The sequence below is a fragment of the Bos indicus x Bos taurus genome, chromosome 4 (assembly GCF_003369695.1).
Source record: "Bos indicus x Bos taurus breed Angus x Brahman F1 hybrid chromosome 4, Bos_hybrid_MaternalHap_v2.0, whole genome shotgun sequence".
NCBI lineage: Eukaryota > Metazoa > Chordata > Mammalia > Artiodactyla > Bovidae > Bos > Bos indicus x Bos taurus.
The window spans coordinates 24,278,133-24,294,474 of NC_040079.1; positions in this window are offsets into that span (position 1 = coordinate 24,278,133).

Below are 16,342 nucleotides of genomic sequence, written 5' to 3' on the forward strand. Positions count from 1 at the left end.
CTTATAATAACACATAATGGAAAAGAATCTGGAGAAGAATATATATGTATGTATGTATGTACATGCATATGCACATGGGCTTCCCCAGTGGCTCAGAGGTAAAGAATCTGCCTGCAATGCCGGAGCCACAGGAGACATGGGTTGGATCCCTGGGAGATCCCCTGGAGGAGGGCATGGCAACCCACTCCAGTATTCTTGCCTGGAGAATCCCATGGACAGAGGAGCTTGGCAGGTTACAGTCCATGGGGCTGCAAAGAGTTAGACATGACTGTGCCTGCTAAATTGTTTCAGTCATCTCCCACTCTTTGTGACCCCATGGACTGCAGCCCACCAAGCTCCTCTGTCCAAGGGATTCTCCAGGCAAGAACTCTGGGATGGGTTGCCGTGCCCTCCTCCACAGGATCTTCCCAACCCAAGGATCAAACCCACATCTTCTGTGTCTCCTGCCCTGGCACTCCTACCACTAGCACCATCTGGGAAGCCCAGCACATGTGTGTGTGTATATATATATATATATATATATATATATATATGTATAACTGAATCACTTTATGGCACAACTGAAGCATTGAACATAATTATACTTCAGATTTAAAAATTAAGTAAAATAGGATAAAAATTAACATAGACTATCTCTGTCCTTGTTAAGGTTGGAGTTTTATTCATTTTGGAGTCCATCTAGATTAAAAAAAATAAATACCTGTTAAGATATTTAACAAGATGGTGTGAGACTAATATGATTAAAATAGCAAATTTTATTTAGCACTTTCAGCCACTGTCTAAATGCCTTACATGAATTATCTCATTTAATGTTTTCAACAACCCTATGAGGAAGGTCCTAATAAAATCTATTATAGAAAAGAAAACAGAGAGAAGCTGAGTGATTTGCCTAAGATCACCTAATTAAGTGCCAGAGTCTGTATATGAACCCAGAGAGCCTGACCTTGTAGTACTTTCGACCACCTCCTACACTACAATTCATCTCACCACCAGAATCAAAGCATATCTTCTTGGCATATCCTCTTCTTGGGCTGCTTTAAGAGAATCACCAACAGCTAAAAGAACTGTTGTTCTATTGGACTCATCAAACAGTAGACAATTGGCCTATTGCTGGCATTTATATATTGCATTACCGCTTTCTCCCAAAACATCTCATGTCGACTGTTCTATAATACTATAATGCCCACACGGTCTGGATTTTCCAGAGTAATCTTGATTACTCAATCGTGTGACCTATTTTCTACATAAACCACAAAAAGTTAGAGGAATTACAATGTGTTCACATTCAAAAGAGCTTCAAACTCTGTTTTTCCCACCCAAAGGAGTCCCAGATTCCTTTGTCAGATTTCCTTTGTCAAAATTCCTTGGGCTCTGAAAACACAGCCCTGGAACCCTATTGACAGAGGAGTTTTAGCCCACTTCTTACTCCTGGCTGAGGCTATTTACACTTCAGCAAAGCCATTATGCCACGTGGTACCACCACCACAGCTGAGCCAGAGTGGCTCCCAGCCACAGGCGCTGGTGTTTAATTAGCCTCCATATACCTATTGACTGCCATCATCATCCCCGAGCCAATTCTTATTCATACAGACCTCTGGTGGTAGCACAACTATTTTCCAGCAGCCTGATTCTCTCCCCTAGAGAACAGCCAGCAGATTGTCATAAAGCACTGATGCAAGTCCTCCCCGCTCCCTGTATCATGCTGCTACGCCATGGCACCGAGCCCTATGCAGACCTGGCCAGATCACACAGGGCCCGGCCGGTGCCAGGAACACATGTGGCCAGGCATTCTGTTGGTCCTGGGGTTTATAGACTGCACACACCCTCACCCACCCACCCATCCCATACACATGTGTTTGTACAACCCTCCTCTGTGTCGTGTCCAAGAAACAAGGAAAATATGCTTGGCCAAGAGCCACGGAGACTGGTGGTTCCAAATGATTGATTCTCAGTTGAAGGCAGGTGAAAGGCAGCCATTTGTATATATCTCCTAACTATCTGCCCTCCCTGGGTCAGGAATATCCCCTGGAGAAGGAAATAGCAATCCACTCCAGTATTCTTGCCTGGAGAATCCCATGGACAGAGGGGCCTGCTGGGCTACAGTCCCTGGTGTTGCAAAGAGTCAGCTAACACTTTCATCTGCCCTCCAGGTAACCCATTGGCCATTGAGCCTTTAATTGATATCACCAGCTTCCTGAAAGCTGTCCCCGTCTCATGACACAAGGGTCATTGGATATGTGGCCTAGAGTGCCAGGCTTTTTCACCCACTCTCCAATAACTCACGTATTTTGATATATATAAAATTACTTAGCCCTTTGCCTTTGAAGAGGAAGTTTACATTAAAATATTATCAGCACATGTCAAGGTATTAAATAAAAATCAAAGGCACCATGTTGAGTTAAAGACAGAGTCCATGTCCTCCAGAGCAAGAGCTATAAGCCTGGGGAAAGAGAGGGTGGAGGGCAGACAAATGGTCTGGGGAGATGACAGATGGAAGCAAGCATGGCTATATTTGGTCACCACTGATCCATCACACAAGTTCAAGCAAGTCCATCCTCTACACACCAGTTGACCTGCATGGCCGTGTAATAGAGCAAGACCATGACAAGCTGTCATCACTGAGCTGGGCATGATGAAAGCAAGACCAGAAGGTGAGCAGTATGGTCAGAAACCTAGAGAGCAATAGCAAGATGTTAAAGCAGAGTGGACTTCGGAGTATGGCCATGGTTAAACACCAAGAGAGCAAAGTGAGAGATGCCGAATCCAGTAAGGGTATGAGAATCCAACTGGCACCTCTAGGCAGGAGCTGGAAAGACTGCAAGGCATTGAGATGGAATGGAAAGGCAGTCCAAGTAAACTTGACAGAGTCAATTCTGAGGGGGCTGGTCTCTCTTACCCCCTCATCAGCACCCATTTTAATGTGTTAATGTGCCTCCTTCGATTTGCATATGTTCCTGGAAAATGCATACTGTGGCTTTGTGTGCCTGCATTTTTCATTGATACAAATTATTGTGCTTATTAAAGGGAGATCTCATTCCCTTTTTCTTAACTCTTCTCGTGAGCACTCTGTTTAAGACCCTCCCGCACTGCAGTGGGTATATCCAATCTCTGTTTCTAACCACTGTGTTTCTGGTCTGCAGGGAGTACCCGCCACATTGTGATCTGGACTCCCCTGATGATGGTAGCCTAGACTGCCTCCAACTTCTCATCACCGTGAAACGATGGGGCCATGAGCCTCCTTGCACATGCCACTAGGGACCTGTGAAAGAATTTCTTTGGGATATGTGCCCAGGAATGAAATTACTGGGTCACATGGGAAATACATTCTTCATTTAACTAAACAGTGTGAGATGGCTTTCTTAAGGGTTGCACACCCTAAGCACCCACCAGGGCCAGGCAATTCCTCTATCCGAGGGTTTTCCTTTGAAGGTCTGGGGCTAAGCCCCTTTCAACTCTTCTCTTTGTGTACCAGGCACCTAATTATCAGCCAGGCAGAGCCCCAAGCAAGAGGAGTTACCCACTTCTTCCCCAGGTGACCACCTAAGTATTCTAAGAGACAATGCATGCTTGCCCACAGCTGTAAAATTCTTCCAGCTCCTCCCTAAATATTCCCTCTTTATTGTCAGGATATCAAAGCATGAAAGAATGAAGGCATATTTTCAGGCAGTATGTTTCAAGCCCATCCCAAGGCTCTTGACCTATTGGCTCCAGCTGCCAACACTCATAAACCCATAATAAAGTTACTATTCAAAAATCTATACTACGTCAACCATGGCTTTGTGAGTCCAGTAAGATTCTGTGCCAATACACCGAGCTTTACATTGGCCTTTAATTTAGTATATTTTGTTGTCTTTCTTATAATGAGTGATCTTCCCATGACTTTCTTATTCCACCATTGACATTTTCCTTTTATTATTCTACTTTCTTCTAATATATGTATGTGTGTAAATGAATAATTGCAGGATCTATAGATTTGACTTGGCTGCCAAGACCTTAAGGCATAAAACTATGTCTCAAATCTCTAGGCCTGGGGCACATACCTTTTTTCTTACCTCTTCTTATTGCACTTCTCTCTGATTGCATTTCGTCCTCCCTAAAAGTGACCACCATCCTGTTTAAAGATGGAGAACCAGTCGGTGCTCTGCATTCCTTTTTACATCTTGATTACAGATGAGCTTGTCGCAGAGACTTCTAGCTGTTCCACCACATCCATTCTTCATGTTTTCATGGCAATGGGATTTGGGGTTAGCCCATGGTAGGTAGCCCAGATGAAGTCTGTACTTCCTAGTTTTCTTGTAGGAAAAAATTATTATCAATGGGATGTGTGTAACTCCTAGGCCACATGCTTAAAATAGAAGTGCCAGGACTTCCCTGATGGTCCGGTGGTTAAGAATCTATCTTCCAGTGCAGGGGAGGCAGGTTTGATCCCTGGTCAGGGAACTAAGATCCCACACGCCCCAGGGCAACTAAGCCCACGCGCCACAACTAGAGAGACGCATGTGCGCGACAAGGAAAGATCCCACATGCAACAGGGAAGACCCTGAGTGCCAACACTGGGGCCGGACACAGCCCAGGATAAATAAATAAATAATACTTTAAAAAAACACTGGTAAGGTAACAGAAATTTCAAAAAATAAAAATAAATAAAGGTGATGGTGTAACCCTTCCTTTTTGGCCTCCTCACACTGGCTGGAAGGGGGACGTGACGATGAGAGCTAGGCAGCATCTTGGATCATAAGATGATGCTATCTGGAATCATAAGAATGACAGAGAACCCGCAGCAAAGAATCTTGGGTCTCCAATGACTGCTAAACTACGCCCATAAGACCTGGAAAGCCCACCTAGTCATTCCAATGGAAAAAGAAAACTTTTCTCTAATATTACATATGAGCCTAACTAATACAGATACATATCAGGGTCCAGACAGCCTATGTTTTCGGTTCTGCAGACCATACAATCTTTGTTGCAACTATTCACCTCTGCCTTTGGAGCACAAAAGCAGCCAGGGATTACAAATGGGTGTGGCTATGTTCCAACAAAACTTTATAAAAATAGACCTTCTTTAATCAGACTTGGCCCACAGGCTACAGTTTGCTACCCTTGATACACAGTAGCACTGACACATTTTTAGACTTTATGTAAATGGCATCACACCCTATGTATCCTTCTGCTACTTACTTTCTTTGCTCCACATTATGTTTTTGACATTTCTCCATGTTATATATGTAGATTTAGTTCAATCATTTCCATCACCAGAAACTAGAACATTGAATGACTGTTTCACAATTTACTCATCCATTTGTCTGTTGGTCATTCAGATTGTTTCTAATCATATCATTCTCACAGTGTTACAATGCACACTCATGTAAATGTCTCCTAAAGCATGTGTGAGTTTCTCTAGAATTCACACCTGGGAATGAAATCACTGTATCCACAAGACATGTGCATTTGCAGCTTTACTAGCTGTTACCAAACTTTCTCTCCATGACTGTACCAATGAAACCTCCCATTAGCATATGATGGCTCCCCTTGGCTCCACATTATTACCCATTCTTGCTATTATAAGATTTCCTAAATTTTGCCAGTCTGACAGATCAGAAATTTGTATCTCACTGTAATTTTTAATTTTTACTTGCCTGTTTACTAATGAGGTTGAGCATTTTCTCATATCTTCACCAGTTATTTAGACATTCATTTTATAAAACTCTCTGATCATATCCCATCTTTTTTTCTGTTATGTTATTTGTATTTTTCACACTGATTTGTAAGAGGCTTTCTCATATTCTGGTTACTAATTATTTATCTTTTATAAGCTTTACAAACATCTTTTCTGAGCCTGTAACTTGACTTTTAACTTGTATTTTGATACACAAGTATTTTTTGTTTTCATATAGACAAATCTATCAAACTTCTCATTTTGGCTATGCTTCTGGCACTTTGTTTAAGAAACCCTCCCTACATCCAAGGTCATGGAAATATTTCCTTCCAATTCTTCCAATATTCTGAAATTTCCTTTCTCTCATTTAGGTCTCTAAAGGTCCTGAAATCTATTTTTGTATAGGTTGGAAAGAGAAATCGAATTTTTTCCCATTATGAATTACCATTGCCATTTTTAAAATACCCTATGCATTCCTAACAGATCTGCAGTGTATCTGTGTATGCAGTGTCACATATTAAATTCCATATATCTGTGATTTTATTTCTCGGCTCTCTTTTCTGTCTCTTTGGTCTCTTTTGTGTTTTTCCTTTTCAAAACCAAACTGCCCTAATCACTTGGGCAATTTTATGATAAAGCTTGATTTCTGGTAAACTGATGTCCCTAACTCTTGTCCTTTTTCCTCAAAATTATCTTGGATACTCCTGGTCCTTCCTTTGTCCTCCCAGGTAAATTTTAGATACAGCTTACCAGGTTCTATGAAAAAAAACAGTTGTTGGAATTTTGCCTTAAATTGTATTCAGTTTATGCATTCATCTGGAGATAATTGACATCTTTACAACAGCGAGTCTTCCTAACCACTCTGTCTCTTGCACTTCCCCAGCATCAGATGATAATAATTTGAGGCAGATTTATGACCAACTGAACCACTGTAATCAAAGATTGCTGATTAATGTTTCTGTGTCAACCCAGAGAAAAGTTTTCACTGCTTTGCTACAGGATTCTGTCCCTGGCCCTGGCCCTTTGAAAATATGTCAATCAATTATTCAAATAACCCCAAGCTGATGGCAAGAGCACATGCCATAGATGATGTAATCAAAATTCAGCATGATCTCAAGTCTAGAATGCATGGCCCCAGCCAAAAAGATAAAATTTAACAAGGATGAATGCATAGCCCAGCAGCAGTCTCTGAAATTCACTTGCACAAATGCAGAATGATTGCAGAGGAAACAGTGACTTGCCAGCTGTTTATGTGAAAAGGATTTTGTGGCACAAGAGAGGCAGTTAGGCAGTCATTGATCACAAACCTAACATGAAGCAATAATATGATGTGACCATTTAAAAGAGTTAATGCAAACATATTAAGGTACAATATGCAGTTCAAGGTGAATTACGAGTTCCCTGTGCTCTGCTGTAATCTGATCACATTCGTAGCACTTGCTTCATCTTTGGGTGTCACACCGCCATATCTCAGAGCTTCTAAAGAAGGATCAACAAATTGGTGAGACGTGGGAAGCTTCTCATTCAACGTCTGGACAAAGAGGCATCCATGCTGTGATTGTTCTTGTGGTGGAGCAACACAGACAAAAGTTACAGCTGTCCAGCCTGTGTAGGAAAAAGCTCGTCTTCATCACCCTGAGGATGTCCCCAGCAGAGGAGAGGTCAGGTGTGCAGGGTGTAGTGAGCTTGCTGCTGCTCAAGTCATACTAGCAGATGTTCAGTGGCCATTTCCCAGGCTAGGAGTAGATAGACCACTTGCCTGGGGTGACTTTTCACTCTCCTATGTGATTAGTGGCTGAGGCTTTAAGATCTCTCACTCCTTTCTGCCTAGTCCCAAGCAAGCTTCTTCAATCACAGATTTGGGGAAGAAACTACACTGGAGGTGAGTACAAGAACAAAGAATAATTATAAAATCAAGTTTTTTTTCCCAGATTAGGAAGGATTTCATTATTTTTTTACTTAAAAGAATGCATCTACGAAATATTTCAAACATACCCAAAAATCACAGAGAAGATTAAGGCAAATACCCACCTGGCCACCACTGAGCATTAACTGCTAAACCTTTTCATACTGCGTAAGATTTTCAAAGAGAAATAAAGCATGACAGCTATGGTTAGAGTCCTCGCCCCTACTCTATCCCATTTCCTGTAAGAAACAAGTCTCTGAAATCAGTGTATACCCTTCTTGTCTATGTATCTGAGTCTTACTATATGTGTTTCCTTAAAAGTATGCAATATTATTGTATGTGTTTGTAATATTTATGGAAATGGCTTCATGCTATTTATAATATTCTGTAATTGCTTACTTAGGAGACCATCATGAACAAGGCTGACACAAGCATCCTTGCACACATCTCCTTGTCTATGTACAACTGTCTCTAGAGTATGTACACCTAGACGTGAAGCTGCTGGATCACAGTCTTCATATCTTACATTTTATCTGATACTGCCTGGTAGGCTGTGCCCACCAGCACTGTAAGACAGTTCCCAGTATCCCACATCCTTGCTGATACTAATAAATTTTTAAACTTGGTTGCTAAACCGAAGGGCAGGGAATGGCATCTCCTTGAGGGATTTTTTTTTTTTTGCTTTCCGGATACTGGTAAGACTGAACACTTTTCAGATATTTATTGGCTATTCAGGATTCCTCGTCTGTGAATTGCTTCCTATTTATCCTCTGTCCATTTTCAATGGCTCATTTATCTTTTTCTTACTGATGTGTGGAATTCTCATGTCCAACTGTCCCTCAGTATTCCCGGGGGTTGCTTCCAGAACCTCCTGCAGATACCAAACTCCAAGGGGATGCTCAAGTTCCTTATATAAAATGGTGTAATATTTGCATAAAACCCACGCATATCCTCCTGTACACTTTAAATCATCCCTAGATTATTTATAATACTGAATACAATGCAAATACTATGTAAATAGTTGTAAATACAATGTAAATGCTATGTAAATACTTGCTGATGCACAGAAAATTTCAAGTTTTACCTTTTGGAACTTTGAGCAATTTTTTAAAACTATTTTGTTTTGCAGTTGGTTAAATCCACAGATGTGGAGCCTGTGGGTACAGAGGGCTGACTGTACTCTGGATATTTATCCTTCATGGATTACATGCAGGGAAATATCTTCTCTCGTGGCTTATTTTCTTGTGGCTTATTTTCTTTCTAGCTCAGCTCTGATTCTAGTCTCACTCCAAACTGAGCCATTCTTCGGAAATCACCTGTTATGTCTGCTGTCACTTAGAACTCGTCGCTTGTTTTACCAAGCAAGTATTCTGGTGGTTGTTTTATGACACAAAGCTTGCAATTCTAGTAACTTCCAGCAGGGAGTGCTTTTACTTGTTGGAAGAGAGTTCAAGGATTAAGCCATTGAGAGATTTTTTTCCCCAAAGCAACCAATTCTGTTTCTTCAACACCAGTTAGGAGTCCGACGAACGAATTCAGTTTTTGCCACCAACTATCTGGATTTAGCCTCAGACTTCACAGATTTAAGGGCTTTGTCCCAAAGACTGCCCCTACTTCAGACACTGGCCCTTCTCCTGTCCCTCCTTCCTACTGCTCCTCATGCCTGGAGACCCAGAGCAGGTCTAAACTGTTCACCACCCTTCAGCACCATTTGTTTGAGAATCACTGTCCTGAACCACAGGGTTCTGATGACTATATCCAACCAGACCCCAGTGCTGTCATTTAGGACTGATCAGTCCTAAGATGCAAAGCCAGGTCCAGCAAGGAGGGCAGGAGCTTCCTGAAAATTCTCTCCTCTTCCATTGTTGAGCTTTGGATGCCTTGTGTAACAGGCTGCTCTGTCACTCCTCAGGGCTCTGCCTATATGCTGTTTTTCATGTTATCCAGACATTTTTAAAAGGTCCACATCTTTGGAATAAAGCCTTAAAAAGGAAGGGAATTCATAATCCTGGCACAACATAGATGAACCTTGAAGACATAATGCTAAGTGAAATAATCAGACTCAAAAAGACACATACTGTACCACTCCACTTGTATATCTAGAGTATATATCTAGATATATATATATATATATATATATATATATATATATCTAGAGTAGGTGGAGTAATAGAATGGAGTAAAATGATGGTTGCCAAGAGCTGCATATGGGAGAAGTGGAGAGTCGTCATTCAAAGTTTCAGTTTTGCAAGATGAAAAAGTTTGGCAAAACTGGTAATACAGCAACATGAATGCATTAACTGAATCATACATTTAAAAATGGTTAAGATGGTAAATGTTTTCTGTTTTGTATATTTTACATTTTAAAATAAAGGGTCCATGTTATCTGCATCTTTTGTAGGTTTCCCCAGTACTGCCTAACACCATGCACATGAATGGTACTCATTCTTCATCAATACACTTTTATCAGTCATTGTAGACATTTCCACAGCCATTATCTTATTTAATGTGATTTAATCCTCACAGTAATCTTGCGAGGTAAGTATCTTAACCTAATAAATAGATAAGGAAAGAGGCTTATCAACATTCTGTGACTTTCCCACAGCTAACTGGAAACAAAACTAGTGGGGACCCCAGGTCTCCAACTCCAACTGAGTATTATTTCCACCATAATACCACAGTTTCCTTACTGACCTGTAGATCCAGAACTCAATTGCTCAGACCCAGACTACCAGGCAGTGTTCTAGAAGCTCCCCAACATCAACAGCTAAGGATATATATTCACATGTCAACCAAGGCTCGGAAAGTGACTGCTTGTGAGTGTGAGTGTGTGTGTGTGTGTGTGTGTGCACGCACGTGTGAGTACTGTCAAAAAAGAAAATTACCACTTCAGGTGCACAGAAGGAAAAACCCACAGACTCTCAAACCCCAGAGTAAGTGCAATAGTTCTCCAACACAGGCGTGACAAAGTCAGAGAAGCAGCAGCCTTACAATCTGTTGCCATGGGCAACATAACACAATTCAATCCCCGTGTCCTTGGCATATATGTGGCTTTCTGTCCTCAGGCCTCACAGATTGAAGTAGCTGAGCAAGGACCACAGAGAGTTCTTCCTCAAGGAGCATCCATCCCACCCTGTTAGCTCAGGATGAAGACAACTCGAAAATAAATCCCTTGAGCAGAGACTCCTCTGAGAAAGGAGAGGGGAGAGGCTGAAAGGCCAGAGGAAAATGGCAGCCATAGGCCAACAGATCATGCTCAAATGGGATAGAGTGTATGAAGCTCTGAAAACCGGTAGAAGGAACTTTTCTCAGGCAAATGGTTCTGACGGAAACCCTGAGCTCCTATTGCTGACACAAGAAGGTCACACAGTCATGCTTTGGGGACCGATGCAAGAAATTCTAAGATTTCTCATGAATAGTCTCTAGTTCAGCATCTTAGTTTTCTCTATACACACAGTGTGACTCACTGTCCTCCCCATTCTCCTGGCCTCATTCCTCTCCTCCTTCCCCAACTCTGACCCTCCCTCTTGTCTGCTTCCCTGACCTCTGGTACCCTGGAAGGACACCATGGAAGTGAACTGGAGAGGGACAAGGAAATGGGCCCCATGAAATGACAGAAGAACGAGGTTCCATCTGTCCTAAAATCTTCTAGGCTTTCTCAGAGCCTGCCTTATGCCAGAAAAAGTAAAGCAAAACCTCAAGCTTTTTAATTTTCAGTAAAATCCACTGTCTTCATAGCCCAACACACATCCTCTTCTCTCTCACTCAACAGCCAAACATATAAAATCAGGAAAATGGAAGAAAATAGAAATGCTGGAGTATTTCAATCAACAAGCAAATCTCTTTTAAGTTGCTAAGTCCACCCATGAGGTACTTACACTAAGCTCTGGAAGACAGAGTTGATACACAAGAAATATATCTTGTCCTGATAACCATGTTATTAATGAATTGTATTAGTCAGGATCTGACCAGCGACCTTAGCTAAGTCACATAACCTCTCTGAGCCTCTGGTTCCCCGTAAATGAAATTGGAAAGAGGAGGAGAGGTGGAAGAGAGTACATCTCCTCCCTGCCTGCCTGCAAAGGATGAGCAGAAACAGGGCTAGCAGATCTGTGGTACTCTGTGTTCAAATAAGGGCTATGCAGGAAGACCTGCATCACTACAGACACACCTGGTAGCTGTAACCTGTCCCTCCTGTTTCACTGCGCTTCAATAGTGAGACCTTGACTAAACCCTTGAAAAGGACTTTCTAATGGCTATTATTCCATCCAGAGCAGAACAAAGAGGAAGGGGCCTTGTGCTCCATCATAAAGGGCCCCCCTAGACAATACCACGGAGAAGGCGATGGCACCCCACTCCAGTACTCTTGCGTGGAAAATCCCATGGACGGAGGAGCCTGGTGGGCTGCAGTCCATGGGGTCGCTAAGAGTCAGACAGGACTGAGCGACTTCACTTTCACTTTTCAGTTTTATGCATTGGAGAAGGAAATGGCAACCCACTCCAGTGTTCTTGCCTGGAGAATCCCATGGACGGAGGTGCCTGATGGGCTGCCGTCTATGGGGTCACACAGAGTCAGACACAACTGAAGCGACTTAGCAGCAGCAGACAATACCAAGCCGCCTGCAAACCTACAGACTTGTCTGAGGCTAGTCTACAGGGGGTTATTGTAATTCAGGTCAACCAGCTGGTCATTTCTGTTCATCTGTCAGATAAGACTCCTAGACAGGTCATGTTACTACATTTGGCTCTGTTTTCTAGATGACAGACGCATTGGCAGTCCTCACTTATGGGGAAGGAAGAGATATTCCTGTGTTATTGAAGTGTCCCTTCCCTCTGCACCCAGCCTCTTGATGATCAGAATGGTTTGGGAACTTCAGGCCTCAGACTCTCTACTTGGTGGCATGTTTAGCAATGATCTCGATGAAAAGCAGGTAACACTTCTCCCAAAAAGATATCAGTTTTTAACTTACGCTGTTCAGTCATTGAGTCATTGTGACCCCATGGGCTGCAGCACGCCACACTGCCCTGTCTTTCATTATCTTCTGGAGTTTGCTCAAATTTATGTTTGTTGAGTAGGTAACGCTATCTAACCACCTCATCCTCTGCTGCCCCTTCTCCTGTTGCCTTCAGTGTTTCCCATCATCAGGGTCTTTTCCAATGAATTGGCTCTTCCCATCAGGTTGCCAAAGTATTGGAGCTTCAGCTTCAGCATCAGTCCTTCCAGTGAATATTCAGGGTTGATTCCCTTTAGGATCGAGGGACTCTCAAGAACTTTACCTGGTACTAAAAGCAATATAAGTAGCTAACACTTAGATAGCCTTTACCCTGTACCAGGCTTTCTTCTGTTCTTCATTCCATATGTTAACAATGTAATCCTCACTCCAGCCTGAATGATGGTTGCCCACTTCAGAGGGGAGGAAACTACTCAGGAATATGTATATTTCAGATTTTCAGAGAGGATTCTATGAGCAAAAAAACCCAAGAGATCTAAAGGAATAAGCAGCCAAGGGTGGAGTTCCAAGCTCCTAGCTAGGTGAGTTTGCTCAAACTCACATCCATCTAGTCAGTGATGCCATCCAACAATCTCATTCTCTGTCATCCCCTTCTCCTCCTGCCTTCAATCTTTCCCAGCATCAGGGCCTTTTCCAGTAAGTCAGTTCTTCAAATCAGGTGGCCAAAGTATTCCAGTTTCAGCTTCAGCATCAGTCCTTCCAATGAATATTCAAGACCGATTTCCTTTATGATTGACTGGTTTGATCTCTTTCGAGTCCAAGGGACTCTCAAGAGTCTTCTCCAACACCACAGTTCAAAAGTATCAATTCTTCAGTGCTCAGCTTTCTTTATAGTCCAAACTCTCACACCCATACATGACTACTGGAAAAACAATAGCTTTGACTAGACGGACCTTTGTCGGCAAAGTAATGTCTCTTCTTTTTAATATGCTACCTAGGTTGGTCATAGCTTTTGTTCCAAAGAGCAAGCATCTTTTAATTTCATGGCTGCAGTCAACATCTGCAGTGATTTTGGAGCACAAGAAAATAAAGTCTCTCACTGTTTCCATTGTTCCCCATCTATTTGCCATGAAGTGATGGGACCAGATGCCATGATCTTCGTTCTTTGAAACTTGAATTTTAAGCCAGCTTTTTCACTCTCTTCTTTGATTTTCATCAAGAGGCTCTTTAGTTCCTCTTCACTTTATGCCCTAAGGGTGGTGTCATCTGCATATCTGAGGTTATTGATATTTCTCCTGGCAATCTTGATTCCAGCTTGTGCTTCATCCAGCCCAGCATTTCACATGATGTGTTCTGCATATAAGTAAAATAAGCAGGGTGACAATATACAGCCTTGACTTATTCCTTTCCCAATTTGGAAACAGTCCATTGTTCCATATCCGGTTTTAACTGCTGCTTCTCAACCTGCATACAGGTTTCTTAAGAGGCAGGTCAGGTGGTCTGGTATTCCCATCTCTTTAAGAATTTTCCACAGTTTGTTGTGATCCACACAGTCAAAGGCTTTAGCATAGTCAATGAAACAGAAGTAGATGCTTTTCTGGAATTCTCTTGCTTTTTCTACCATCCAACGGATGTTGGCAATTTGATCTCCAGTTCCTCTGCCTTTTCTAAATCTAGCTTGAACATCTGGAAGTTCTCAGCTCACATACTGTTGAAGGCTAGCTTGGAGAATTTTGAGCATTACTTTGCTAGCATGTGAGATGAGTGCAATTGTGTGGTAGTTTGAACTACTGCACTTTGGCATTGCTTTTCTTTGGGACTGGAATGAAAACTGACCTTTTCCAGTCCTGTGGCCATTGCTGAGTTTTCCAAATTTGCTGGCATATTGAGTGTAGTACTTCCACAGCATCATCTTTTAGGATTTGAAATATTCAACTGGAATTCCATCACCTCCACTAGCTTTGTTTGTAGTGATTCTTCCTAAGGCCCACTTGACTTTGCACTCCAGGATGTCTGGCTCTAGGTGAGTGATCACACCATCGTGGCCATCTGGGTCGTGAAGACGTTTTTTGTACAGTTCTTCTGTGTATTCTTGCCACCTCTTCTTAACATCTTCTGCTTCTGTTAGGTCATACCATTTCTGTCTTTTATTGTGTGCCTATCTTTGCATGAAATGTTCCCTTGGTATCTCTAATTTTCTTGAGGAGATCTCTAGTCTTTCCCATTCTATTGTTTTCCTCTGCTTCATTGCATTGATCAGTGAGGAAGGCTTTCTTCTCTCTCCTTGCTATTCTTTGGAACTCTGCATTCAGATGGATATATCTTTCCTTTTCTCCTTTGCCTTTAGCTTCTCTTCTTTTCTCAGCTATTTGTAAGGCCTCCTCAGAAAACCATTTAGCCTTTTTTCATTTCTTTTTCTCAGGGGTGGCTTTTTCTCAGGGATGATATATTTCAGGAGAGATGGCTGGGGGTTCTGAGAAGGGTGACTCCTTGCTGGCCACTGGTAGCCCTATCCACCCTGGCCTCTCAGCACTGCAACGCTTATGTGAACATGGATTCAAGGATATTTGTGTATCCTGTGGTAGCACCAGTCTAAAAGGCCCCAGAGGAAGTGCTATCTACCTCTGAAGAGCCTGCTTCTATGTCGGCACACTACCCACATGAACATAATTCTTCCTCCACTTGAAATGGGACCCACTTTTTGGGTTTTCGATGTTCTGTGCTCATTAAGATAAAGGGGCTGGTACCATGTGTGGGGCAGCGGCCGTCCAGGGAGGGTCACACCAGCTCCTAGTCTACTGGCCTGTGGGTTGGCCAAAGGTCACTGGGTCAGAGAGGTGGTTGGGGAGGCCAGGCAGGCACCCTGCATCCAAAAGAGGAAGGAGAGTTGTATTTCCATCCTCAGGGCCCAAGGAGTGTAGTCAGGGCAGCATCAGAACCCAAGGGATTAATACAGCCTTGTGCTCTGCAGCCTGTGGACACATCAAGATGTGGTCCTAAACTGGACACACTGACAGCAGCCTGAGGGCTTCTGTTGCTGGTTTCTTTGCTTTAAAAAAAAAAAAAAAAAAGCTATATTACCCATGGCCTGCTATCCAGACCCTACCTGGCTAGCTGGCTGGCCAGCCGATCCTGGAGATTGAAAGGGACTTGCTGGGAGAGGAACAGGTACCAATCGTGATCAGCATGTTGGGAACACAGCTTTCCAAACTTGTGTGTTCAGTCACCAGGTTGTATCCAACTCTTTGTGACCCCATGAACTGCAGCACACCAGGCCTCCCTGTCCCTCATCTCCCAGAGTTTGCTCAAGTTCACGTCCACTGAATCATGACACCATCCAACCATCTCATCCTCTGTTGTCCTCTTCTCCTCCTGCCTTCAATCTTTCCCAGCAATATGATATTTTCCCATGAGTCAGTTCTTTGCATCACATGGCAAAAGTACTGGAGCTTCAGCTTCAGCATCAGTTCTTCAGTGAATATTCAGGATTGATTTCCTTTAGGATGGACTGATTTGATCTTCTTGCTGTCTAGGGGCCTCTCAAGAGTTCTCCAGTGCCACAATTCAAAAGAATCAATTCTTCAGGGCTCTGCCTTCTTTATGGTCCCAAACATACCAGGACTTTTAAAAAAATTACCTGGTGTCTGTGTAAATATGCACTGCCAGATCCCATCCTCCGAGATCAGAATTCAGGAGGTCTGGAGCTGGGCCAAGGTGTTTGCCTGTTAACAAACATCCCAGGTAACTCTGACACAGGCTGTCTGGGGCTCTGGAGGCAGCATGTTGAGTAACGCAGAGCTCCCCAGCGTGGACAACGTGATCAGTGCA